Raw genomic sequence first — 27,953 nt, 5'->3', positions numbered from 1 at the left:
ATACATATGAACTATTTCTAACATGAAAGGGTCAAAATGTTGAAAGTAAAGAAGGTCTTATAAATCAAAGGAAAGAAAAGGATGGGGGAATGACAGGAACAGGTAAGCTAAAAAAGAATACAAACAACTACCACCAAAACCAAATACTAATACATATATTTACCATGTGCCTGGCCCTGTGGTAATATTTTTCATAATGAATTCATTTAAAACTCACACAACAGTTCTAAGAAGTATGTCCTATTATCACTCTGTCCTACAACAGATTAGGAAACTAAGGCACATAGAAAAATCAAGTAATTTGTCCAACATCACACAGCCAGTAAGTATGGAAACCAGGATTTGAATTGGACAGACTAGTGCTCCATTTCAGGCTCTTACCTGCAATACTGTATCATCATCTGTAGGTACCAAGAAGAGGGGCAATTTGTGTTTACGGAGCACTTTTATTTCAAGAGTAATTATGACATGGTAACTCCTTTGTACTGGACTTAAGACAAAGTAAACTTATTCTTTTCACATGAAGAGGAGCTACGTATTTTTTGTGTGTGTACAAGAAGATAGTACTATTAACTTTGTATTAATGGTCACCAGGAGTAATCACTACCAAACTATCAGAACTGCCAGGAATTATATAACCATTCTGTTTCTTTCTCTTAATCCTCCCATCGCCTGTGATGATGAGTACCAACTATGCAAAACTTGGGTGGCAATAAGGATTCAGAGTTTGTGGCTAAGGAACAATGAGAAGGCAGTAGCTTACAAATGATAAATATGCATGGTTAAGTACCTTCCTCTATGAAACAAAGCAAGGCAGAATTAGGATCAACACTTTCAAAGGCAAACTAGTATATATGAAGTCTAAAGACAAGTAGTTTCTCTAGTGAAAATTTTAGCTAGAAGTATTAACAACAAAAATGCAATACTGACACTGACAATTCAAAATATCACTTATTATACTTGGGGTCTAAGTTTTGGTTTCACAACACAAAAGAACTGAAAACTTCGGTAGCCCCAACAATAAATACTCAAATTTCACACAACAAAAGTCAATTTACTCTAGGTTAACAAAATATTTAAAAATCATTTAAGTTAATTTATATGTGGGAAAGAAATCTCGCTCCTATAGGTAAAAATATTCTTCACAAAAATATTTAGGGGAAAAAGAGTTACATTATTGATGTTATCTGAACAGAATTTGGCAAAGCCCAAAAAAAAGGGTTGTTGCTTCCTTATCACTATCTAGTTATCCAATCCCGTTTCATTAGATAAGATGTTATGTTTTTTCTCTTAGAGACAGAAATATAACCAAGCAGGCACATCTATAAAGAAAATCAAATGCACAAAAGCAACCCATATCAAGTTCTCCCTGAGGTTATAAATTGGCACAACCAAATTGGTCAAATGCCTCTAGAAAGAAAGGCGAAGAGCACTGTTTATGCTCTATTTAGAAATAGTGGAAATTCACATTTGCAGTCACTTTGTCAGTCACTTGAACAAGAATATAAGCACTGACATTTCAAAATGTTAAATGTGCATGTGATTTGTAAACAGTTACTGTCATCTAACAAAAATTTACCAAATAACCACAGAAAGCACTATAGCTTTAATGAATATCAGTTACATTTAAAAAGAGTAAAGAGAATGAACTCCCTTGACCTAAAAGAGTTCGTTAAACCATGAAGAGGTTAATGATGACACTTACCAACAAATATAAATAATAATTTTAGGAGGACATTATAAGCAAGAAGGAAAGATTTTTGGTAGCTGAAGAATGAGAGAGAATAATTAGTGGAGTCTCGTAAGACTGTATGAAACAAATTACTTTTAGGGAAAAAGTTATATGGAGAGGCAAGGTGTTACATGAATGTGCTGCATTCTGAGTGGAGAAATGGGGAAGACACTGGGCCTCTCATACATTGTGATCCACTTTAGAAAACAATTTGTGCTATCAAATGAATTTTAAATCCCACATATCCTATGACTCCACATTTCCACTTCTGGTGTAGATACACCCTAAGGAAATGCCTTATACAAAGGGACATGTACAAAAATATTCACTGCACTGCTTTATTTAAAAGCAAAGAATGGGAAAGACCAAATGTTGTATTAATAGGAAAACTTTTTTTCTTTTGAAAGTAAAAACAACTGTGGCATATTCATGTTGCACGATACCATGAAACGATTAAAATGAAATGAACTAAAACTATAGGTACAAATATAAGTCCAAAGAAGAATGTCAGAATGTTTAGTCGAAAAGCAGAATGAACTCTACCATATAATGTAACGTATATAAAAATTTAAAAACCACACAAGCATGGATGGGAAGAGTATATACCTATTTCATGTTAGTAATTACCTCTGGAGAGGGAAATGAAAGGGATTGGGTAAGACGGAGAAGGGACTTCAAATCACATCTGTATTATTTTATTTTAAAAAAAAGATCTCCAGCCAATATAAAAAAGGTTGGCAACTGTTAATTCTGAGTGGTCAGTACTGAGTGTTATAATGCTCCTTTTTTGTTTATGACATTTTTCATTAAAAATGTCCTGAAAATAAATGAGAATAACAAAAAATGTGGATATATTTGAAATTAAGATTAGAAACTTAGTATTAGGCTGGGCGCGGTGGCTCATGCCTGTAATCCCAGCACTTTGGGAGGCTGAGGTGGGTGGATCACTTGAGGTCAGGAGTTTGAGACCAGCCTGGCCAACATGGTGAAACCCTGTCTCTACTAAAATACAAAAATTAGCTGGGTGTGGTGGTGCACACCTGTAATCCCAGCTACTCAGGAGGCTGAGGCAGGAGAATCGCTGGAGCCTGGGAGGCGGAGGTTGCAGTGAGCTGAGATCGCACCACTGCACTCCAGCCTGGGCGACAGAACGAGACTCCCTCTCAAAAAGAAAAAGAAAAAGAAGAAACTTAGTACTGATCCCAGGAGCAACAGGAAGCTTGAGTAATAGAGGAACACATTTTAAGAGAAGCCAGGGAGAATGATTTTAGCTACAATATAGATTAACCCTGTTCTAGCAAACAAAATGAAAGTTTTGATGGAAAGTGACTAGGGTTTAGACAAAGAATCAAAAGGTGAAAGCTGAAAAGGAGAAAAGATATTCCATTCATTCAATCTCCAGACTGGATACTATGTACAGAGCACTGTTCTAGGTAATAGGGATACATGAGTGAACCAAGCAGATGGGATCCTAGAACCTAAAATGCATACATTCTAGTGCAGAGACAAAATATACAAGATAATAACTGATTGCAATATGTGCTGTGAAACTGGTAATATTAACAGCAAACCCTTAAAGAGTTATTTATTATTTACTAAGCACTACTCCAAATGCTTTAAGTGTATTAATTCATTTAATCTCCATAAAAGCAGTATTACATAGTTTGCAGCTGAGGCAGAGGAAGATTAAGCAGCTTTTTCAAAGTAGCAAGACTAGTAAGGGGTAGAGTTAAGATATGAACTCAGGTAGTGTTGGCTCCAGAGCCCTTGGTATCAGCCACTACCCGTACTCCATGTAGAAATGAATAGATTAATATAATAGCAAGTAACTAACTGGAGGAAGCCAATTCAATACAGGAGTGGTCAGGGAAAAGGTAAGGGCTGTGAGAGCTGGAAGAGTTATGAGAGGACACACTGAAGGTGCAGGTAGTGCTTGCTACCACTAAATATAGGAAATATATCTGGGAGGAAAATGGATTTGATGGCAGAACGATCATTTCGGTTTTGCCTACAGTTAATTTTAAGGTATCTTCAAGACATTCAGGTGGAGAAATCTAACAGAAAATTGGATATATAGACTTGGAGCTCAGGAAAGAAGTCAGCTAATGTTATTTATTTGGTGGAGAATCACTATATAGATTGAAGTTTTGAGTTATCAATGTTAATGAAGTTGCCCACGAGCCTTCATTGAAAAGAGTAGGTGTGGGATAGAATCCCTAGGGAACACTGAACCCTTAAGGATTGAGGAGGAAAGTGGAAGATCACAACGAGTATACATGATTTGGTAATAAAGTTAGCAGGAGATGCGAAGTTAGAGGAAGGTTGTCAGAATGAAAAAGGGTGTAGGCCACAGAAGCCAGTAAGGAAAGATGGGGAGAGGCTAGAGGTTTAGGAGGGAAGAAAGGTAATAAGAAGGAAAATCTGAAGAAGTGGGATGAAATGAGAAAATGTAATCAGAAGCACAAACTGGTGAATAAGCCTGAAATGTATACATTATCCTAAGATACTGAAGGGAATGTGGCAGGAAAAGGAGGGAATTCATACCTAATAAATTTCTTCTTTTTTACCCCAAACCTGTTTGCTAGAAGAGAGGGAGCCGGGATGGCTGTAGGGCTTGTGGAGAATGGTGAGTGAGTCACTAAGGGGTGGTTCATTAAGGCCAACACCAACATTCAGGACTGTTTTGGCACAGTCCTTCTAAGGAGAAGTCTGTAAACTACAAGACTGGGGGTTTCTCTAATTCTTTGACTGAGGGCATTGTAATGAGTGAGAGTGATGCAAATGAGAAAGCTCAGATGCTACTTGGCTACAGAATAGGCTAAATGTTTTTTTCACAGCCATTTCCAGATCTGACTTTTTATCACTGTATGGTATAGTAGCTTAAGAAACGTAATTTAAAATGCCAAATCAATACATAAAAAGCTGGAAATTAGGAATGCTAGAGTACTAAAAGAACTATACATATATCTTAATGTAGCAGTGATCCTAGTTTAAGTGAAAGCAAAAGCTAAAGGAAGTGTTTTCACTGGAGAACCAAAGCAGGGGAGATGTGGGAGACAAGCAGCTCCTGGTGCCCAGGTAACCAAGCCCACCACAGAAGTGGGTGAATGGCTTGCCTAACTTCTCTGAGGATGGCATGGTGCTGGTACATAGAAAATTCTAGAGAAGGCCAGGCGCAGTGGCTCATGCCTGTAATCCCAGGACTTTGGGAGGCTGAGGCGGGCGGATCACTTGAGGTCAGAAGATTGAGACCAGCCTGGCCAACATGGCAAAACCTCATCTCTACTAAAAATACAAAAATTAGCTGGGTGTGGTGGTGCGCGCCTGTAATCCCACTACTTGGGAGGCTGATGCATGAGAATCGCTTGAACCTGGGAGGTGGAGACTGCAGTGAGCCGAGACTGTGCCAGTGCACTCCAGCCTGGGTGATAGAGTCAGACTCCGTCGCAAAAAAATAAATAAAATAATAAAATAAAAAATAAGAAAATTCTAGAGAATATGGTACCCTGAAGACTGAACATGTTGGGAACACTAAGAGATACAACCTTTGGCAAGGACATGAGCTAATTCGTGGCAAACACTAGCAAAATGGTAGTGGGCAGTCGGCCAGAGAAAGACAAAACTGGAAGATCATGAAAGGGCTGTTCCTGAGCTCATGAGGAGATCCTGGATAATCCTGGGGATAACCTGGGGAGATTCTAAAGGGGTTTAGATATTGGCAGATATAGGTAAGAGACAATGCAAGAAAGTCAGGGCCATTAATGTAACTCTAAACCTGAAGTTAATGACCTCCTAATATAGTGCTAGTGAGGGTAAAATGTATTTTGCCTTAATTCTGAACCTACCATAGTCCAGGGTTATACTGAGAGCTCCCCATGTATGTGCTAAATGCAGGACTGAAATAAATAACTCAGGGTGTAATATGATCTGATTGGCATGAGGTAAAATCTCTTTTAACGACTACACACAGGGCTAGGAGTGGTGGCTCGCGCCTGTAATCCCAGCACTTTGGGAGGCTGAGGTGGGTGGATCACTTGAGGTCAGGAGTTCGACACTAGCCTGGCCAACATGGTGAAACCCCATCTCTACTAAAAATACAAAAATTAGCCAGGTGTGGTAGCAGGTGCCTGTAATCCCAGCTATTTGGAAGGCTGAGGCAGGAGAATAGCTTCAATCCAGGAGGCAGAGGTTGCAGTGAGCCGAGATGGCACCACTGCACCCCAGCCTGGGCGAAAGAGTGAGACTCCATCTCAAAAAGAAAAAAAAAAGACTACACGGAGGTAGAGTATGGTGGCACATGCCCGTAGTCCCATCTACCACAAGAAAGGATCCCTTGGGCTCAGGTGTTTGAGGGTGCAGTACACTGCGATAGCGCCACTGCATTCCAATCTGGATGACAGAGCAAGACCCTGCCTCTTAAAAAATAAAAATAAAAAAAATAATAAAAAACTACATGGAGGAAAAAAAAAACCCAAACTGGTATTACCATCTAGTCATGCTTTGAGAAATAAACAGCAAAGAACATTCAAAAGGTTTGGATTCCTGGAAACTGAGCTATGGATAATAAGGATGTGAGAGGAGAGCTTAAGATAACAGGCATGTAAGAGAAAACATAGTTTTTTTTGTTTGTTTCCATACTGGATTGTTTACAATTCATTTTTCAAAAAATAATTCATTCTTTCAAAAGTGATCTGTTTAGAGATGCTTTTAAGGTACAAAATCAGCTAAAGGGAAGTGGTCAGAAGGAGAAAGATCACTTACTCAGTCTTGACCTCAGAGTTATCTCACATATAATTACCATAAAAGTAAATTACTTCCCATATAGGGTACACCAAAGACATTATCAATAATTGGAAAATAAGATATTGTGTAATGGAAAATTTGGCTGACCTTTGTACCTAGTAGGCAGCTTCTAAATTCTTGGAATTTCTGGACTGATGGAAATGTCTTTGTCATTCATGGTGGGTCCTGATAGTGTATGCTAATGAGGTTACTATGGTATAGTTTATGTTAAGATGGTGATTCCAGATGGGGACTGGCTGGAAAGACTAAACATGTTAATTAGAAAGTTGGGGCTTTGAGGAATGTGATAAACAGTCTGACTTCCAAGGAAGGAAGTGAGACTGGATATTGAATTCAATTGCATGGCCAATGATTCAATTAATCATGCCAATGTAATGAGATCCCAATAAAAACTCTGAACACTGAAGCTTGGGTGAGCCTCCCTGATTGTCTGCAAATTAACAAATGCCAATGTGCAGGAAAGACAATACATCTTGACCTCATGGGGAAAGAACAAAAGCTTTGCATTTGGGACTCACCTAGACCTTACCCTGTGTGTCTTTACTTTTGGCTAGTTCTGGTTTGTATTCTTTTGGTACAATAAAGCTCTAATGCTGAGTGTAATTTGAGTTATTCTAGTCAATTAAGTCTGAGGGAACCTCCAAATTTGTAGCCAGCTGATCAGCAGGGTGGCCCGGTGGCTGAAGTGAGGGCAGTCTTGTGTAGGACTTGTCTGGCCTAACTGCACATTAGTGTCAAAAGTCATTGTGGGTGCATAACTTAGTCTCATTAAGTTATATTCTTTAATGTGTTTTGTGCTTTGTTCATAGCATGATAATGTTGGTAGTTCATAAGTAAAGGTGAATATCATTATGAGCATAATCTTGGTTTCTAAAATTTAGCCATTCAGAATGCCATCAATGAGTAGGCATTTGCTTTACACAGACTTTGGCAAGTGTTGGACTATTTATAAGAAACCCTCAGTCTTATGGTATTTTAGCTAGACTTTGATGTGGTGTTTCCTTCATGCTTTCAAAATTCGATTTCGCTTGATATATTTTTCTCTACACTACTAATATATAACTAAATGAATGTATCTCTATGTACTTTTTACCCATGACCAACATTTCATTTTTATTATAGGGTCACAATGAAAATCCTTTACAGGTCTTAAAGGTACAAAGCTTATTATCAAAGAATCTTAGCAAAATTCACGCTGGGCTCCTGGCACATTAACCCACCCAATGGTTCTTTGATGGGTTAAAATGTGAAACTTCACATTCTCTAGCAGTTGAATCGGTAGATCTAACATGACCCATTTCCTTCCTACACCAAAAAATCTGTTTCCTTTATAGGATTTTAATTTAGGTTACAATTGGTAGACATTCAGTTTCATAACTACTAATGTGCCACCCTTTATTTCTTGAATTGCCAACTACATTTTTTTCTAACAAAGGATCACAGCCCTCTCTCAAGAAAGCACCTAAGGATTATGTTAGAAGGAAAAGGCTAGAAAACGTTTGATTTCTTCTTTCTGTCAAAGAGCATTTTGTGGCCAGTAAAAATAGCTTAAAAACAGCTTGAGGTAGAACAGGTGCTGTCTTTCAGTTGCCATCATCTGCCTTCATACTCTATAAAAGGATGTGTACAACAAAGTGCAATCAATTTTACAGCTTGAAGGTGCTGCTGCTGGGCATGGGTGAACACTGCTAAAAAGTTCACAATCTCTCATAGTTCACACTACATACTATACATGTAGAGCTAGGAGATATAATTTCTCTTTAAAGTACCTGTCCAATTTAATTGGCTCAACTTCCTATGGCTTTGCACAAAACACAAAAATTCAATGGGTTTAATGCATTTCAGATTTGATTTTTTTGTGGCTTTACTTCCTAGCTATGTCTACCACATCAAATTGTTTTAGTAGTTATTCATATTTAACCCATGGGTTTCTTTACAATTGTCTCATTGGAGCTCAAGGGGGCATACAGTTTTCTATTCTTGTTGTCATTCATTTTCTACCTGTTAAGGAAAGCTGTGGTTTAGCCAGCACTCTGAAAGTACTGGAATAAAAAAATGTTCTGATCTCTCTCTCTAGTGACCCCAAGCTGAAGTCTGACATCTGATGTGCCTAGTAATCAGTCACTGTATATTTTCAAACTACTTCACAAAAAACTGTATGTGATCTCTGTTGATGTGTCTGCTATTGTAGAGGTACTACATAACTTTCTACGCATTTGAAAATGAAAAGAAAGAAAATTTAAAATTAACAAAGCATATTGAGCAATGATTTATAAACACTATAAAGCAGTGACTCTTACTTATTTTTGGGCCATGAAAGGATCCCTCTTGAAAATCTTATTAAACCCAAGGATCCTCTCCTCAGAAATGCAGCAATCACATGTGCTTACTCACACGTGTATGTTCACAGTTTACACATGCTTTTAGGGACTGCTTGGTTCTCTAGAAGCCTATACATGAATCCTAGCTAACAACCCCTTTTTTATATCTATGTATATTATAATAAAATGACATGCATATTTATAAGATGACAGATTTGCATCATATATATTATATAATGTAACAGATTTGCATAATATATATTATATAATGTGACAGATATACTATCCAAGTCACTTTATAACATGCATATATAAAATATAAAATAAGGGTTAAGTAGGATTCATATATAGGCTTCTGGAGAACTAAAACCGTGGAAACATATATTTATTATATAAACTTGCTCTGTTCAAGTGAGGAGGTGGGGATGAGTAGAGCAGTGTCAACTGGGCTTCAGGCTTTTCTCTATTTCCTGAAGTACTTTTGTGGTACTCTGGGGCTTAGAGGAACTCAGTTTGGAAAAAATAAATTATATTAACTGTATTAAAGATCTCAGTTATTAATCAGAAGGAGGGTTGGTCAGCTGTGCAAGTATGGCAAGATTTAGAGATGATGATTTTGTTGGTTCTGTTTCATTTCCACCTTTTGTCCCCTACAACCAGAGGGGGATCACAGAGCAGAGATGAAAACTATACAAAGCAGGAGAGACATCAAAAGAATGCAGAAACAAGGAACGCTACATAATTTCAGAGGAGGAAGAGCTGTATGTGAAAATGACATTTAACTCAGCTCTGAGAAGATTTTCATCTTATACATCTTTCTTTGCTTCTTGAATACTTTATATATATAACTTGTTACTTATAAATCTAATTTTCTTTGCTGATAGCTCTATGCTAGTTATGACAAAGCCATACTGCTATTAATATATACTATGCTTGCATCAAATGGTATTTTAATCTGCTTTACAAAATGAAATGAAAACAATATAATGACAGTTGCTAGGTTTGTGATTATGTAAACAGGTAAATGCTAAATGAGCGTCTGTTGTTCTATTTTAAATACTCAGATACAAAATACAAAATCTTGAGGAAAACATTAAAAAATACTCTCTGTACTGTTTTCGCAACTTTCTATAAATCTATAATTATTTCAAAACAAGAGGTTAAAAACAAAAGAAGAAAATACTAGCAAATATCTGCTGTTAACATATTTGAAAAATACAGATGGTATAAAAAAGTCAATACAAGTTTTAAATACAAGCTTACCCATAATCTGAAATATAACTATGAAGTGGGGTATTATCTTATGTATCCTTAAAAGGAAAAAAATTTAAATTGCTTTCTATAAATCTTAGAAATTAATGGAAAAATCCTTTAAGAGAAAAATAATTCCCTTTAATAGTAGCCTAACACGTATATCTTTAGAAGACAAAAAATTTTTAAATAATGATTTCAATCCACTTATAAGACCTCAAGCATAAGTTTCTCAAAATTAAAAAACTGAGCAAACAGTAAATCATATTTAAAATACAGTATTTAATTTCTTTATCTAATGGTTTATTAATTCACCAAAAAATTTAAATTTAAGTGCAGATCTGGCTCCAATGAAAACTGAAAACCTGTATGAGAATGAAAATTTGCAGAGTGAATGTGTGTGACTGAAGCTTAGACAGAAAAGAGAAAGATCTGGGAGTAGGGTGGGAAAGGGAACAGAGTGCCAAGAGAGGGAAGGACGGAGGCAGAGAGACTGAAAGAGGTGTAGCCAGGGAGACACACAGATAGAGACAGAAAGGTAGGGAGAAAGAGAGGCACGGAGCAGCAAAAGGATGAGAGAGGGAGAAGAAAGAAGGGCACATAGAGAAACAGACAAAGGAAGAGGGAATGATAGACAGAGACTAACAGATAGGGACAGGAAGAGACCAAGACACAGTGGGAAAGCAAGAGACAGAGAATGGGAGATACTGAAACAGACAGGGAGAGAGAGTCAGAGGGGCAGAAAAGGAAAGACAGAAAGAGAAAGAAAAGAGGAAGGAGGGAGGTAGAAAGATAAAAGAGAGAGAGAGAGATTAAGATAGATTTAGTCAGAAAGGGAGAGACACCCTGAAACACCAGGTAGATGAACAAAAAAGGGAGACAGACTGAGACGAAGTAGGAAAGACAAATGTAGAGGGAGAGGGGGAGAAAAATGGGTGGGGATAGGGAGAATGGAAGATGGAGGGAGAGACGAGATAAATCAAGAGGGAGAGACAAATATTCAGAAAGTCAAACAGAAAAAGAGAGGAAGGGCAAGATAGAGACACACAGACAAACAGAAACCTAAAGGAAAAAGAAGAAATGAAAATGAGGAAAAGTATGAAAAAGCAAAGCAGAATATGACAAAGGATGGATAAAAGCAGTTGTAAGAACTGAGAGCATGTGTTGCTTATTTTAATTTTTTCTTTTATAGTTCTCAAGATAAAACTTAAAATCTGAGGCTTAAAAATAATGAAATTCTCTTGGCATTAGGGTAAAGCAATGCATCTGATAGAAGACCCTAATTTTAATAATAGCTATTAATATTTTCATGACCCTAATTACTTACACAGTTGGGAATCAGAAATAGACAAAAGAAAGAGCAATGACATTCAGCGTTGATAAAAGGCCATTTAGTGATTTTCTTCCTATTTCCTCTAGAAAAGAGATGAATTATTTCTTAAGAACAAAACAATTGTTTTGTAAATGGAGGGGGAAGGAATTCATATCATAACAATTCCAAATGCTGTTAAAATTTCAGCTAATTCCAGATAAAAAGCAAGCAAAACTCTCAAAAACCTTCTAAACAATTCAATTTTACACTAATGGACATGTGTTAGTCATTCAGTATCACCTACATGATGAGATTTCACTTTTGAGGAATCAAAATATCAAGGTAAATGTCAAAGTTTTCAGACTGTGTAATTAGGAATAAGATACTCCTCAAAAATTACAGTTTGATTAGCATTTGCTCTCTTCTGCAATGTGATATCTGATTATGTTAATCATAGCAATGACAGATCTAGGTTTTGCTGTTACACTTTAAAAATTATTCCACCTCTTCCCCCAAAAGGGTAGAAAACCGTTACCATGAGTTTTGAAAGTTAAGATTCTTAGCTTCTTAATTTCCAAAAGTCTCATTCACATTGTATTTGTTCCACAATAAAATTTTTAAAATTCAACAAGCCATATAGTATGTCTATTTTAAGATGAACTTGAAAGAGAAGTCATTTTTCCAGCTGACAATTTGCTGTGCTATACACAAATACCAATTAGCACACAGGTAAACCATTCTATCAGTAAGTTACAAGAAATATCAAACATGTGAGGGGTGGGGAGAAGAAATTGGTGCTACAGCTGAGAAGTAAATGACTCTACTTTTCACTCCACCTACCTAAACAAATATATTTTTGCAAAAATAAACAAAGACAATTTTAAAATGCTCTCACTTTCAATATAGTAGAATTTTATCACACATCCTCTAACAAAAATTATGGTACTAAGTGAACATGAATACTTCATGTATCAGATTACCTTCTATACAAATTTAGCAAATGAATTGAGTCACATACCTTCATTGTATTGGTATTTGCTTCATCATACAGAGTTAAGGAGATGTTCTTTCCATAGTACCTGTAAACTGATGCTCTGCATTGCTCCTCTATAGAGCTCACTGCACACATCCAGCTGATTAGTCAGGCATTGGGAGTGCCTGCTAGAGCAGTCTAAAGCACTTGCCGAGGAGGACTCAGACAATAGAAAGTCAACAGCTGTATGTTGTGATGTCAGTAACACTCTAGCCAGTCACCACCCAGAATATCTGAAATGCATCAGAAGCTATATTGAGCTCTTCATTAGCAATTCAGAAGCAATGATGCAAAAGCCCATGAAACTGTGAATATGCAAAGACTGTCAGGATTTTTGAGATTTCTCGCTATTAAAATATTGTTGCACAACGATGCCTGATCCCAGGTTGAAGAAAAAAAGTTGAGACAACCATATTTTTCTATAATTCCTTAAAGAACAAGCCATAAATAATTTAGGTATGGTTAATATATTATTTTTAAATTACTCTTTGACACTTTTAGTATTACTAACAAAAAGCCTTAAAAAAAGGCAATTTGTCTGTAATAGCTAACTTCCTGTGACAGTTTTGCATCTTCCAACTGACTTTACCTGTCACAAAGAAAGAAAATGAATTAACAGCACAATTCCTTATTTCCTAATCTGTTTTTGCTAAAATTAAAATAAGCTTGCTTATTCTGGCAAGAGCATTACTTCTTCATACCAACAGATGGAGATAGCAATAGAACTGTGATCCGAGGACAATTCTGCTTCGTGTCAGATGCTTGTTGGCTATATTAGCTCAAGTGGCGGACTTAGAAGAAAAGGAATCAACCAAAACCAAATTTAAAAAACAATGTTTAATAATTATAAGGCAAACAAATAAGATAAAGAAAACAGAATACTAATTGTATCTATTGGGCAACACACTAAACCAGATGAGTATGTTTTCTGGATTCTAACTATTGTTTTCTGTGATAGCTGGGTACAGCATGTGCCTCTGTTTCCCATTTTGTTAAACAAAGATCATACTTTCCAAAAGCATACAGGAATGTTGTAAGGATCCATCAGACAATGCTCATACGTTACCTGCACTATGTGAAGAAAGATCTGTACACCAACCAGAAATCCCACTTTTCTATGTCACTAAAATGTTAAGTCATGTAGAGTTTACACAACCTTACGGATTAATAAACCAGCAGTGTTCTTTATACCAACTTGACAAACACTAAAAGATACCAGCTTTATAGTATAATGTGAAAAAATATTAACACCTTTCCAAAAATAGACTCGGCCCTAGAAGTAGATTGTTAAAAATACATAGAAATCCACAAAATCTTAATAAATCTTCAAACAACAAAGGTGATGAGGCAGCTAACACTGAGACTTATCTGAGAGGCTTCCCGCTGATTTACCTAAAATTTCTCCAGTGTACAATCTTTTACTGCACCCTGCACTTTCTGGTAAAAATCAAGTGCCAGCCTAAGTATCCAAGAAACAAATATCCAAGCTCCTGACTTTTTTCCATAAAGAGCTACTGCTTTTGCCAAAGGGTATAAATGATTTTTTTCTCAGATAAAATCTTTGTTACTTATGAGAAACATATTTCAAGGCAGCTTTTCTTAAAAACTGTAATAGAAACTCTTGTTATGAAACAGATGGACAAGCTAAAATGCAGAATAATGAAGCAACCCACTTACACTGTAGCAAAAACAAATGAATATTTTCTACTACATTTCAAAAGATTCTCTCTCTCTACAAGCTTTGGAAATTGTTAGGTAGGCCTTATAAACTCAAGTAATTGTGAATTAGTGAAAAGTCATAATTAAAAATATCTTAAAATACAGTTTTATTGCTGTCAAGTAGAGGCCTTCCTCTAATTATGAAGGGAAGTAACTTAGCTGTTAATAGTGAGCTTTAGTGATAATAAACCGTTAATTTAGGAATAATCTACAACTTGTTAGTAAGACAGAATCTTATCTTTTAATATTCTTTTTGGATGGTACACTGGTAATTGTATGAGTTGGCTGTGTCTCTGCCTTACAAATGTTAAAACACAAATATGAAACAGGTTTAGGTTTCTAATGATGTTGTGGAACTGTGCTTAAACATGCTACCGAGGTCAGGTAATGAAAACTTTCAAATAAATCCTCAATAACAGAAATTTGAGTTAATATTTATTTATTTATTTATTTATTTTAGACGGAATCTCGTTCTGTCACCCAGGCTGGAGAGCAGTGGCGCAATCTTGGCTCACAGCAACCTCTGTCTCCCAGGTTCAAGCGATCCTCCTGCTTCAGCCTCCCGAGTAGCTGGGATTACAGGAAACTGCCACCACAACTGGTTAATACTTGTATTTTTATTAGAGATGGTGTTTCACCATGTTGGCCAGGCTGGTCTTGAACTTCTGACCTCAAGTGATCCACCTGCTTTGGCCTCCCAAAGCGCTAGGATTACAGGTGTGAGCCACCATGCCCAGCTGAAATTTGAGTTAATAAAATTTAACTTTTTGCTTGCACCTTAAATTTTGTGCTATCCATTTTGGAATGTCCAGCAACTTCTTCTGCAAAAATAGAAGTATACTGACTCTACAGGGTTTAACTGTGGTTATAAGGTAAAAAGATAATACCCATCTGAATGATAGGAACTGGGACAACTATGGGACTAACATCAGAAATTTAATTATCTAAATCGAATTACTAACATGGCTGATAAACTTTCTTCTTAATTTTTCTGGTGGCTTAGCTCTTGCGGAACTTTTTAAAGATCTCAACCTTTACAGGTAAAGACAACATTTGACCCTAACCCTCTCACATACTTCCTAATACATTCTAAATAAAAAGAGCAAATGATTACTATAGCCTAGGGCCATCTTACGGTAACAATTTTTAAAAGAAATTTAACACCTCTTGAAGTAGAAAATCAATATTTTGCAACCACTAAGGTAATCACTGATTCTGGCAAGGATCATAAATAGATGACAAAACCTATTAGATGAGAGATGGTCATTGAACAAGATAATCTTTGGTTACTGATAACTTTTAATTTCAAAGGTATGTTTTCTACCAGCAGACTCTACCTTAATCAAGTGATCAAATTTAACATCACCAATAATCATGCAGGCTAACCTTTCATGCCTCCTGATATAATGCAATAGGGAAAAAAATCACCTATGCTATATTTCTCCAAAAATATTTAATCTGAATCTAATCATGAAACAATCAGATAAATTCAGACTGTGGACTACTCTACAATGTAGAGAGCTAGCTTTAATGCTGAAAAAAAAATCAGTATTATGGGAAAAAACTGGGAAAATTACAGAAGACTAGAGAGACCGGTAAACAAAATGCAAAGTGTTATATCTGATTAGATTCGGGAATCTGAGGAGCAACTGAAGCAGTATATACACGGTTGGTATATTAAATGATTACATCTTATAAACGTTAAATTTCTTGGGTGTGATAAAAATACATTAGCCAGAGAAACAGAGACACACACAGAGAGAGAAAGCAAATGTGCCAAAATGTTAAGAACTGGTGAAGACAGAATGCTATCTGTGTGTCTATTTTATAACTTTAAACTTTTCTGTGTAACCCTTTCCAGTAGGCCTCCTTTCCTTTTCTTTTTGAAGATCTATATTTACTGCAGCATTTTTTATTTATTAAGAATTTAAAACATTTTAAAAACTGGTTAGGATTATTTTTTCTTTACAATGTTACAGGGGCAGAAGGAGACCATTATATAGCAATAACCCTCTATTAGCAGATATACAACATTCTCCTATTAACTCTATACAGTACTGTAATTTGAAGTAAAAATACCTCACTTTGAAATATAAAAATAGACTGCAGAGGATGTTATCCTCCTAAGGGAGGGTTCTTTTCCACTACTCCATACCACGCAGTGTGGGTTTCTGGCCCTCCCGGCTTCCCCCATTCCCTGCACCCTGTACTGAGTAAGCTGATCTCCCCAAGTGGTATTCTGTAGCAGAGTCACACTGCCAACAGCCCAGGGACACAAAACGACCAAGGCATTTCAACTCTGGAAGCCTCCTCATTCCCTTAAGATTCTGCTTTTACTGAACATAAAATTGTAATAACCTAAAAGGAGGTAAGAAATTCACTTCCTATGATCCATTTTTAATTTTCATTAAAATTAAAACCATTAACTAAATAATTTGTATTTATGTATTTATTTGAGACAGTCTTGCTCTGTTGCCCAGGCTGGAGTGCAATGGTGCAATCTCGGCTCACTGCAACCTCCGCCTCCCGGGTTCAAGTGATTCTCCTGGCTCAGCCTCCCTAAGTAGCTGGGATTACAGGTGTGCGCCACCATGCCCGGCTAATTTTTTTGTATTTTTAGTAGAAACGGGGTTTCACCATGTTAGCCAGGCTGTTAACAAATTCCTGACCTCAGGTGATCCGCCCACCTGGGCTTCCCAAAGTGCTAGGATTACAGGTGTGAGCCCAGCAAGATGGAAGGATTTTTAAAAGGAGGGAATAAATCAAGAGATATGGGATATACAGTTACAAAGCACTCATCTATTATCTCATTTAGTCCTTAAAATTCTGAGGAAAAATCAATTCACCAAGATAATTTGATGTCAAGGTTTAGAGTCAATATAATTCTTATGAATCTAAGTTGAGGATAATGATGCAAAGAAATTAAGAACATAAACTGAGAGATTTTACAATAATTTAGATATAAGGTACCATGAGTTAAGGTCAGAGAGTTAACTGGGAAAGAAAAATGAAGACAGTGGAGAGATACTTCAAAGTAAAACTTAGAAGGCTAATAAAAATTCAAAAACTTGAAAACCTGGATAAATAAAAGAATGTTGATGCCACTAGAAGTAGGAAATTTGGCATGGTCAACTGCGATGGGGCAAAAATACTAATTTCTACTCTTGTTCACCACTCACCAAAAGCAAGTAAACAAGCATTAAGCAAATAAACAATCCTAAATCATCCTCTTCAACTTAACATGTCATAGAGAGGAGATACTATTAATAAGTGGTGAGGAAAGATTGTGGTATTAGTCAGTCAGGTGAGGTCAATCAACAGTCCACAACCAATGGTGAAATGAGGTATCCAAAGTTCCAGCCTCAAAGACTACACAGATAATTATTGCTACTACACAGATAATTATAGAAATAAGGCACCAAGACCGTTAAGGGTAAAGTGAAATATTCCACAGGTGGGAAATGGAATTGGAATTATGAGTATAAGGAAGGACTCATGAGAGTTCCCCTACTGTGGATCTACAGGGAAACAGGACAGACAATGCTGTCTGTCCCCACTTTCTTCATACAGTATCTCTGGGCTCCATCCTCACTAATACCTTAATATAGGCAACCATTATTAGTTCCTGCTTAGATTTCCCCAAGAGGCTTCTTACTGGTCTCCAGCCTTTAAAATGGTTCTGCTGCCTTCTAATTTATTCTTCATACCATAGATGGTCTAGTATAAGATATAAACATTATAATAGAGTAGTAAGTGCCAGGACAGGGGAACTAAAGGATGCCATGGAAGTATCTGAGGGGGACACTGAAAGCCAGTCTTTGAAGGTCAAAGAATGTTTTGTGGCGGAACTAATACTTAAGCTATTATTTGAAAGAATTAGCCAGGGAAAGAAGTAAGACAAAGAATTAGAAGAAGAAAGAACAATATGAACAAGATCCAAAAAGCATTAGGAAGAGTGGATCTGAAAGTAACTCAGCAAGGCAACAGCTTCAAGTTCAAGGAATGAGTGAATTTCAGTGTAGCTCAGCAAGGCAAGAGCTGCAAGTTCAAGGAAAGCTAAGAGTTTGTTGTTTTAAAACAATAAAGCTGAAGATGTAAGTAGGAGCAGACAGGCAAGGCCTTGTGAGTGAAGTTTAAGAGCTGGGACTTTTCCTGAAACTCATTAGGGAGATAATGAAGACAATTAGGAGAGTGACATGTACAGATTTTTCACTTAAAGGGTGACAGCTGATGCCAATCAAATGGATGAGTCCTCTAAGGGAGAGTATATTAAGAGAACAAGCAAAGAAATCAATGGTTGACTCCAGGAGAATAAGAATAAATTCTATTTAGAACAAATTCCAATAATATTGCAAAAAAAAATCAATAATAAATACAAGTATCTCTTGTGACTCTATTCAGTCTTAGTTCAAATAGTGAGAGCCCTGATAGCAAAGCTTACTGTGTCATGAAAATTTTTCTGGCTTCTGAGCTCAGATAACAAGAGTTTAGGTAACAGTAGATACCTGGTACCTCAAACCTTTATCATTTATTCATTCATTTATTTAGAGACAGGGTGTCCCTCTTGCCCAAGTTGGAGTGCAGTGGTGCGATCTCAGCTCACTGCAACCTCCGCCTCCTGGGCTCAAGCCATCCTCCCACATAAACCTCCCATGTAGCTAGGACTAAAGGGTGCATGCCACCATGCCTGGCTAATTTTTGTAGAGACAGGTTTTTGCCATATTGCCCAGGCTGGTCTTGAACTCCTGGGCTCAAGTGATCCGCCTGTCTCAGCCTCTCAAAGTTCTGGGATTACAGTGCTGCCTGAGCCACTATGCCCGGCCCCTATTTTTAAAGATGTTTTATTGGAAATAATTTTAGACTCGGAGAAAAGTTGCAAAAATAGCACAGACTTCCTGTATATACCTCATCCAACTTCCCCTTATAATGTGTTACAAAATTATAGTACAATTACTGATATCAGAAAATTAACATTGATGTAACACTATTAACTAATTTACAGACCTTATTTAGATTCCTTAAGCAAACATCACCAGTTTCATGATTAGACTGAACTTAGGCATTTTTGGTAGGGATACCACGGAAGTGAAATTGTGCCCTTTCAGTGCATCAGGGAACACATGACGTTGGCGTGTCTCAGATTACTAGTGACTTCTACTTTGCCTGGTTAAGGTGGTATCTGCCATTTCCCCCCACCCGCCACCCCATAGTTACCATTTTTCTCTTTGTAATTCATATCTTGTGGGGAGATATTTTGTGACCTTGAAAATATCCTGCTTTTCATCACAACTTCTCCATTGAGTATCCGCTGATAGTTCTTGCATGCAATATTTATCATAGTGTTGTCTGCCTAATGATGGTTTTTATTTCTCTCTTTTCATCTATGCTAATTGGAATTCCATGTAAGGAAGAGCTGTCCTTCCTATCCCTCCCATCTATCTTCTCTACCTAAATGCCTGTACATGTGTTTTATTTTGTGGGTTACAATCTAATATTCTCATTATTTTGTTTCTCAAATTATCCCAGTTTGGGCCATTGGGAGTTCCAACAGATTGGTTCCTGTTGTCCTTTCAACATGCCCTAATCATTTTTTGAATTACTTTCTGGTGCCACGTGATGTTCCAGGCACATCTTGTATTATTCTTGCCCCAGACTCAACCATTTTTCGAAGGACCTATGGTTCCCTTTACTGGAGAATGGCATTTAAAGAAGATCCGAACACTAATGTGCTTACTAGGGTATCATTCCTCTGGCTCTCTCAGGACAGAGCTTGGGAATATGTGTATGTACAGTATACACATATTCACACATCTGTAATATGTATTTTTGTATTCATACATCATATATACATATATATTAAAAACCATGACTTCATATGGATACCTCAAACTCCAGTCAATGAACACAGGGTTAATTCTAGCCAACTATCTTAATCTGTAACTTCTTTATACAACGAGAAGTCTGACTTTCATTATCTACAATATATTCACTTATTTTTAAAACTTTACACAAAAGGCAGTTTCAGAATTCCTAAGCGATACCTCTGTGAGAAACACATTTACTACTTACAATATTTGTTTTTTGTCTTGTGTTTAGCTTTAGAATGCCTAATCAAAATACTGTTTTCCAAAGTTACTTAGTTCTTTTCTTCCCCACTCAAGTCAGTGTTATTCATTGACTTCATAAATCAAGTTAATATTGTTCATCTGTTAGTGCTTGCATTACATTTTGGGCTCCTTTCTCCACACTTGCCAACGTCCAAGTTGATTTTATGTTATTTCTGGAGACTACGTAAAAAACTACCAGGGTTCTGAGAGTCAAAGTCATATAAAAAATTATAGTCAGAGAAGTGCTGCTCCCTATCCCTACTATCTTATTCCCATTACTCCCAATCTTTCTACCCCATTCTCATGTATTCCCTGTAAGAAACCAGTTTCAACAGTTTCTAGTTTATCATTCTGGTATTTCTTTTGCACATTAAGTTGACATCTGTGCCTGTATTTCCCTGCTTCATAAAGAGTAGCATATTATACTCTTCATACTTAATTCCCTTAATTGCACTGCAAGTAGTTCAGCGATTTTCCTCATTCTTTCTTACAGTGACACAGTACTGCTCCATTGTGTGGCTGTACCATCATCTATTCATCATTCTCCTGCATGGGTATTTAGGCTACTTGCAATATTTTGCAATTACAAACACTCCTAAAATGGATAAACTTCTTTAGAGAAGATTCCTATAAGTGGGATTGTTGGGTCAAAAGATAAGTGCATATGTCAATTTATTAGGCACTGCTCTTCAGAAGAAGGGCTATGCTAGTGTGTACTTTTACCAGCAGTATCTGAAGGTGCCTCGCACAGAATTAGCTGTCATTCTTTTTAGTTTTCACTAATCTGGTAGATGAGAAATGGCGTCTAAGTGCTGTTTCACTTTTTTTTTTTTTTTTGAGATGAAGTTTCATTCTTGTTGCCCAGGCTGGAGTGCAATGGCACGATCTTGGCTCGTCGTAACCTCTGCCTCCCGAGTTCAAGCGATTCTCCTGCCTCAGCCTCCCAAGTAGCTGGGATTACAGGCGCCCACCACCATGCCTGGCTAATTTTTGTATTTTTAGTAAAGACGGGGTTTCTCCATGTTGGTCAGGCTGGTCTCGAACTCTCAACCTCAGGTGATCCACCCACCTTGGCCTCCCAAAGTGTTGGGATTACAGGCGTGAGCTTATTTCTCTGTATGAACTTAAAACTTTTTACGTGCTTAAGGCCCAGTTTTCATTGTGAGTTGTCCATTTATGTCTTTTCCCCATTTTTTCTATCAGGTCTTTGGTCCTTTGGTGCTCAAGGCTTTTTTTTTTTTTTTTTTGGTCATTTAATTATTAAGAGTTCTTTATATATTAGGGATATGGCTTCTTAGCCTTTTGGCTAAAATCAAGTGTAGTATATATTAGTGCTATAAGCCTTTTGGCTAAGGTATATGTTGAAAAAATTTTCTTCCAGTTTGTCAGCTTGTGTTTTTGACTTTTTTTCATGTTGGTTTTTGCCATGTAAAATTTTCTTATTTTTATATAGACTTATTTGTCAATCTTTGGTTGTCTCTGCATTTTGAGTTATAGCCCAAAAGCCTTTTTCATACACAAAGGTTAAATAAGAAAACATGGGTTTTCTTATATGGTCTTTTTTTCTCTCTCTTTAAACATTTAGATCCTTAACCTGTTTGGAGGTTTTTTTTTTTTTTCTTTTGTAACAGCTAATTATTGGATATAATTTATATAGCATACATTCATCCATTTAAATTCATTCAGTGTCTTGTTCAGTGGCTTTTAGTATATTCATACAGTTGTGTAGCCATCACAATAAATTTTAGAACATTTTCATTATTCCAACAAGAAACTACTGTACCTTTCATCAGTCACCCCTCTTTAGACCAAACTCCCTTAGCCCCCGGCAACCACTAATCTACTTTCACACTTTATTGACTTGCCTATCATTGACATTTCATATAAATGAAATCATACAATCTGTGGCCTTTTGTGACTGCTTTATTTCACTTAGCATAATGTTTTCAAGTTTCACCCACATTGTAGCATGTATCACTGCTTTTCTTTTTATTGCTGAAATATGTTTCATTGTATGGACATACCACACTCTGCTTATCCAATTATCAGTCAATGGACATATAAGTTTGAATTTTTTGGCTGTTATGAATAATGCTATGAAAACTTGTGTACATGTTGTATTTATTCTTATACATGGTACAAGATGTGTATCTAATTTTATCTCTTTCTAAATATCTCAGTACTATTTATTCAGTGGTATCATTTATTATCTGGGACATTCAGATATATCGGTACCATTTATTAAAAAGCCAATTTCTACCTCAGTGATTTAACACTTTTTTTTTTTTTTTTGCGACAGGGTCTCACTCCGTCACCCAGGCTGGAGTGCAGTGGCACTATCATGGCACTCTGCTGTCTTGGATGTCCCGGGTTCAAGCAATTGTCCCATCTCTCAGCCTCCTGAGAAGCCACCATGCCTGCTAATTTTTTAGTCAGGGTTTCGCCATGTTATCCAGGGTGGTCTCAAACTGCTGGGCTCAAGTCATTCACCTGCCTTGTCCTCCCAATGTGCTAGGATTACAGATGTGAGCCACTGAGCCCAGCCCAAGATACCATTTTTATTATTTCCACTTGTACCTGTGTCTGTTTCTGGGCTTTCTATTCCACTTCTCTATTTATTTATTCATGTGACAGTAGCACACAGACTTAATTATAGAAGCTTTATAGTATATGTTTTAATGTCTGGTAGAGCTAGTCCCACCAGCAGTTTTTCTTTTCTAGTTTCTTCCTGGCTATTGTTGTATGTTTGTTTTCCCATAAGACTTAGTATCAACTTGTCTAACTTAAAAAATAAAAAAGGCTTCTTGGTGTTTTTACTGTGAATGCATTAATTTCAGAAATTAAGGAGAACTGACATCTTTATAATGATGAGCCATCCTATTCAAATCTAATTTTATGACTTAAGTATTGAAAAAGTTTCTTCCTGTAGGCTTTGTACATTTTTATGTTTAATAAATATTTAATCTTTGTTGCTATTGTAAGTGGAGTTTTCTCTACCATTGTGACTGACTGCTAACTGGCTACTGTCTGTATATAAGAGTCTATTGATTTTTTAAGTTAATTTTATATCCTGCTATTTTATTGAATTCTATTATCATTTGGATTAATTCTACCAGTGATCCCCTGTAGTTTTCCAGCCATATTACAGGTTGACTATCCCTTATCAAAAATGTTTGGGTTGGGCCTGGCATGTTGGCTCACGCCTGTAAATCCTAGCACTTTGGGAGGCCAGGCGGGTGGATCACCTGAGGTCAAGAGTTCGAGACCAGCCTGGCCAACATGGTGAAACCCTGTCTCTACTGAAAATACAAAAATATCCAGGTGTGGGGACAGGTGCCTGTAATCCCAGCTATTTTGGAGGCTGAGGCAGGAGAATTGCTTGAACCTGGGAGGTCAAGGTTGCAGTGAGCCAAGATTGTGCCATTGCACTCCGGCCAAAACCAAAAAACAGTTTGGGTCGAGGTATTTTGAATTTTTTTGCATTTTGGAATTTCTTCGTTATTTTCATTGCACCCTTAATCCAAAATCTGAAGTGCTTCAATAAGCATTTACTTTGTGCATCGTGTGACTGCTTAAAAAGTTTTGAATTTTGGAGCCTTTCAGATTAGGGATGCTCAACCCATTATCATATAATCTGCAGAGATAGTCTTTCTTCTTTACCCATTCTTATGCCTTAAATCGATGTATCTAACTATATTGGTTAATACCTCCATTATAATGTTGAACAGCAGTGAAGATACTGCACATTTGCCTTGTTTCTGTATACTGTGGAAATACTTCTAGTATTTCCCATTATATATAAGATTCCTGGCTTTAGGACTAAGATATATAAATTTATCATTTCAAAAATGTATCCCACAATCCCTATTTGAGAGAGCGAGAGAGAAATATCACAAAATGGGTGGTCTTGTTGAAGGCTCCTTCAGCACCTATGGAGACACTGAGTTTTCCTCACAAATCTATCAATAGGGAGTATGCTAATGAGTATCCTAACATTAAGCCAGCCCTGCATCCCTGAAATAAATCTCACATGGTCATGGTATATCACTTCACAATGATAATATTTAATTTAGCACTTCTGCATCAATATTCTTATGGGATGCTGATTTATAGCTTTCTTTCTTCAATACTGTTCTTACCAGGTTTAAGTATCAATACTATATTTGTTTCACAGAAATTCAGAAGCTTTCCAACATTCCAATGCTCTGGAACAATTTATGCAGCAGTGGAACTATCTGGTCTTTGAAGGTCTGATAGAATTGCTCTGTGAAACCATTCAGGTCTAATGCCTTTTGGTGGGATAGTTTAGAAGAATTATTTCTTTTATGGAAATTAGTCTCTTCAACTTCTCTAACTCCATGTTGGTAATATGCATTTCCCTAGAAAATTACTCATTTCATCTAGGTTTTCAAATAACTGCAGTGAGGTCTGCTAAGTAGTCTCTTGTGATTTTAAAATTTTTTAAAAATTATTTTTAGTGGTTATTTACCGCTTTATCTTATTTTGCATATCTATGTTTTACTCCTTTCCTTTACATGATTAAGTTAGCTAACCGTTTGTCTATTTTATAATTTAAAATTTTCAGAATACAGATTTGTTAGGTCTTGTTTTTCTATTCCCTACCTCATTAATTTCTGCTTTTATCCTTATTATTTCCTTCTGGGTATGCTCTTTAGGTTTACTTTGTTTTCCTAAATTTTGTTTTGAGCTGGAAATTTAATTCATTTATGTTCATTTTTTCAGATAAATGTGTTTACTGCTATAAATTTTTCTATTAAAGCACCATATTACTGGGATGTTTTACAAGATTCCTATTTTAACAGTGCCCTCTTCTGTTAGTATAGCAAAGTCCTGCCAATTATTTGTTTTGTTGTGGGGGGGAACAGTTGGCTATGAATCCTGTAACTTCGTGGTTCTCTTTGTTTTGCTGCAATCTGAATTTCCTCCTTTGCTTTATTACCTTTTCACCACTCAACTGCCAAAGGGTGCTTCTCCTCTTCTTATGTACCTTCTTTTTCTCCCCTATAAGCTACACACTTTGAAGACTGCCTCTTCAGATTGTATGTATTTTTAAGTCCCTCCCCTATAATCCCTACTCTTATTCTATTTGGAAACCTTAAAAAAAAAAAAAGAATTTTCAGACTTAGGATGGACTTTTTCTGGCTGAATATTTAGATAACGTTAAGATTCCCTCTCCATTTTGTCTTCATTTTTCTTTGCCTGTGCTTGCCACAAAGTCTTGCGGCAGGCAGGAGCTGAATGGGAGTATGAAGAGATCACATGCCAGGATCTGGTGAGTGCTCTCTTTTTAGTTACAGTTATACTGAAGTCTTAAATTCTCTTCAAATTATGCTATGTCTTCAAATTCTGTATAGATTTTTGTCCTTCTTATTCTATATTTATTTGAAGGAAAATTGGGAGGCAGTAGATCGATGACCACTACTGTCTTTAGCTATTTGGAAGTCCTCCTTGAAAATTTTCTTTTGGTAACAGCTTATCGACATACAAACGACATGTCATATAATTGCCCATTTAAAGTGTATAATTCAATACTTTTTAGTATATTCATAGTTATGTAACAATCACAATCAATTTTAGAATATTTTCATCATCCCATAGAGCAACTGCCCTCTTTAGCTATTGCCTCCTAATTCCTCCATTCCCCATCCAGCCCGAGACAACCACTAATCTACTGTCTCTATAGATTTACCTATTCTAGGCATTTTATATAAATGGTATCATACAATATATGGTCTTTTGTGGCTGACTTCCTTCACTTAGCACAGTGATATCAAGAGTCATCCAAGCTGTAGGATTTATCAGCAATTCATCCTTTATAGTGAAAATAATATTCCATTTCATGGATACACATTTTGTTTATCCATTTGTCAGCTAACAACATTTGTCTTGTTTCCATCTATTGATTATTATAAATATGCTGCTATGAACATTCATGTATTATGCAAATTTTTGTGAGAACACGTTTTCATTTCTCTTGGCTATATATCTGGGTTGACTTGTTGGGTAAAATGACAACCCTGTTTCCCCAGCAATTTGTGTACAATTTAACATTCCCAAGAGCAATGTAGGACGGTTCCAATTTCTCCACATCCTTACCAATTCTTATGTGTGTTGTTTTATTATAGTCATCCTAGTGGGTATGAAGTTGTATCTCATTGTGGTTTTGATTTCAATTTTGGTTTTGATTTACATTTTCTTGATGGCTAAAATGTTGAGTATCCTTCCATGTGCTTATTGGCCTTATGTGTATCTTCTCTGGAAAAACATCTATTCAGATCATTTGCCCCTTTTAAATTGGGTTATGTGTCTTTACTATTGAGTCATAAGAGCTCCTTATGTATTCTGTATACACGTCCTTTATCATTTTTTAAAATTTTGCAGGCTGGGGCCAGGCGCAGTGGCTCATGCCTGTAATCCCAGCACTTTGGGAGGCCAAGGTGGGGTCACTTGAGGTCAGGAGTTTAAGACCAGCCTGGCTAACACGGTGAAACTCTGTCTCTACAAAAACAAAAAAAATTAGCTGGGCGTGGTGGTGTGTGCCTGTAATCCCAGCTACCTGGGAGAGGCCAAGGCAGGAGAATTGCTTGAACCCAGGAGGTGGAGGTTGCAGTGAGCTGAGATGGCACCACTGCACTCCAGCCTGGATGACGAAGTGAGACGCTGTCTCGAAATAAAATAAAATAAAACACAATAAAATTGTGCAGGCCACATGTAGTGGCTCACGCCTATAATTCTAGCATTCTGGGAAGCCAAGGCGGGTAGATCGCTTGAGTCCAGGAGTTCGAGGCTAGCCTAGGCAGCATGGTGAAACCCCGTCTCTAGAAAACATACAAAAATTAGCCAGTATGGTAGAGTGTGCCTGTAGTCCCAGCTCCACTGGGGGTTGAGGTGAAAGGATCGCTAGAGCCCCAGAGGTAGAGGCTGCAGTGAGCTGTGATTGTGCCACTGCACTCTGGCCTGGGCAAGAGAGTGAGACCCTGTCTTAAAAAAATAAATAAAATTAGGCCGGGTGCAGTGGCTCACGTCTGTAATCCTAGCACTTTGGGAGGCTGAGGCGGGCGAACTGCCTGAGCTCAGGAGTTCGAGACCAGTCTGGGCAACGTGGTGAAACCTGGTCTCTACTAAAATACAAAAAATAAGCCGGGTGTGGTGGTGTGCACATGTAGTCCCAGCTACTTGGGAGGCTGAGGCAGAAAAATTGCTTGAACCGGGGAGGTGGAGGTTGCAGTGAGCCGAGATTGCGCCACTGCACTCCAGCCTGGACAACAGAGCAAGACTCCAGCTCTAAAAAATAAATAAATAAATAATAAAAATAATAATAATAAAATTTTGCTAGTAAATATCCTGTAAATCTTTTATCAGATACATGGTTTGTGAATATTTTCTTCCATCTGTGAAAATATTTCACTTTCTTGATGGCATCCTATAAAACTTTTTAATTTGATGAAACCCAATTTATCTGAATCTGACATACCTGAAAAACATTTTTCAACAAACATTTTATATTCCTCATTAACTAAAAAAATATGTCGCAACTCCAGGAATTTCTGGCAGTATAGGCATGTTTTAAAAAACAATGTATAGTTATTTCTGGCCTCAAGAAAAGTAAATAAAAAATGCTAATAAGTATATTGACTTTTCTGAGGGGTCAAAA

General features: G+C 36.9%; 1 protein-coding gene across 50 annotated transcripts in view; it reads right to left on the bottom strand.

Moving 5' to 3' along the window:
- Nucleotides 1-27,953, bottom strand: part of R3HDM1 (R3H domain containing 1) — a 194,255-nt gene that overhangs the window by 126,772 nt on the left and 39,530 nt on the right. For 2 of the 50 annotated variants that reach the window (XM_004032593.5, XM_031008423.3), the window contains exon 1: nt 12,438-12,622. The exons of 47 other annotated variants lie outside the window; for them this stretch is intronic. The gene's annotated coding sequence lies outside the window, so the exon portion shown is untranslated. Of the gene's footprint in view, nt 1-12,437; nt 12,624-27,953 lie in introns of those variants that run through there. One more of the 50 variants, XM_019022124.4, reaches the window with a different exon arrangement.

The sequence above is a fragment of the Gorilla gorilla genome, chromosome 11 (assembly GCF_029281585.2).
Source record: "Gorilla gorilla gorilla isolate KB3781 chromosome 11, NHGRI_mGorGor1-v2.1_pri, whole genome shotgun sequence".
Taxonomy (NCBI): Eukaryota; Metazoa; Chordata; class Mammalia; order Primates; family Hominidae; genus Gorilla; species Gorilla gorilla.
This window is presented reverse-complemented; position numbering and strand designations above follow the sequence as displayed.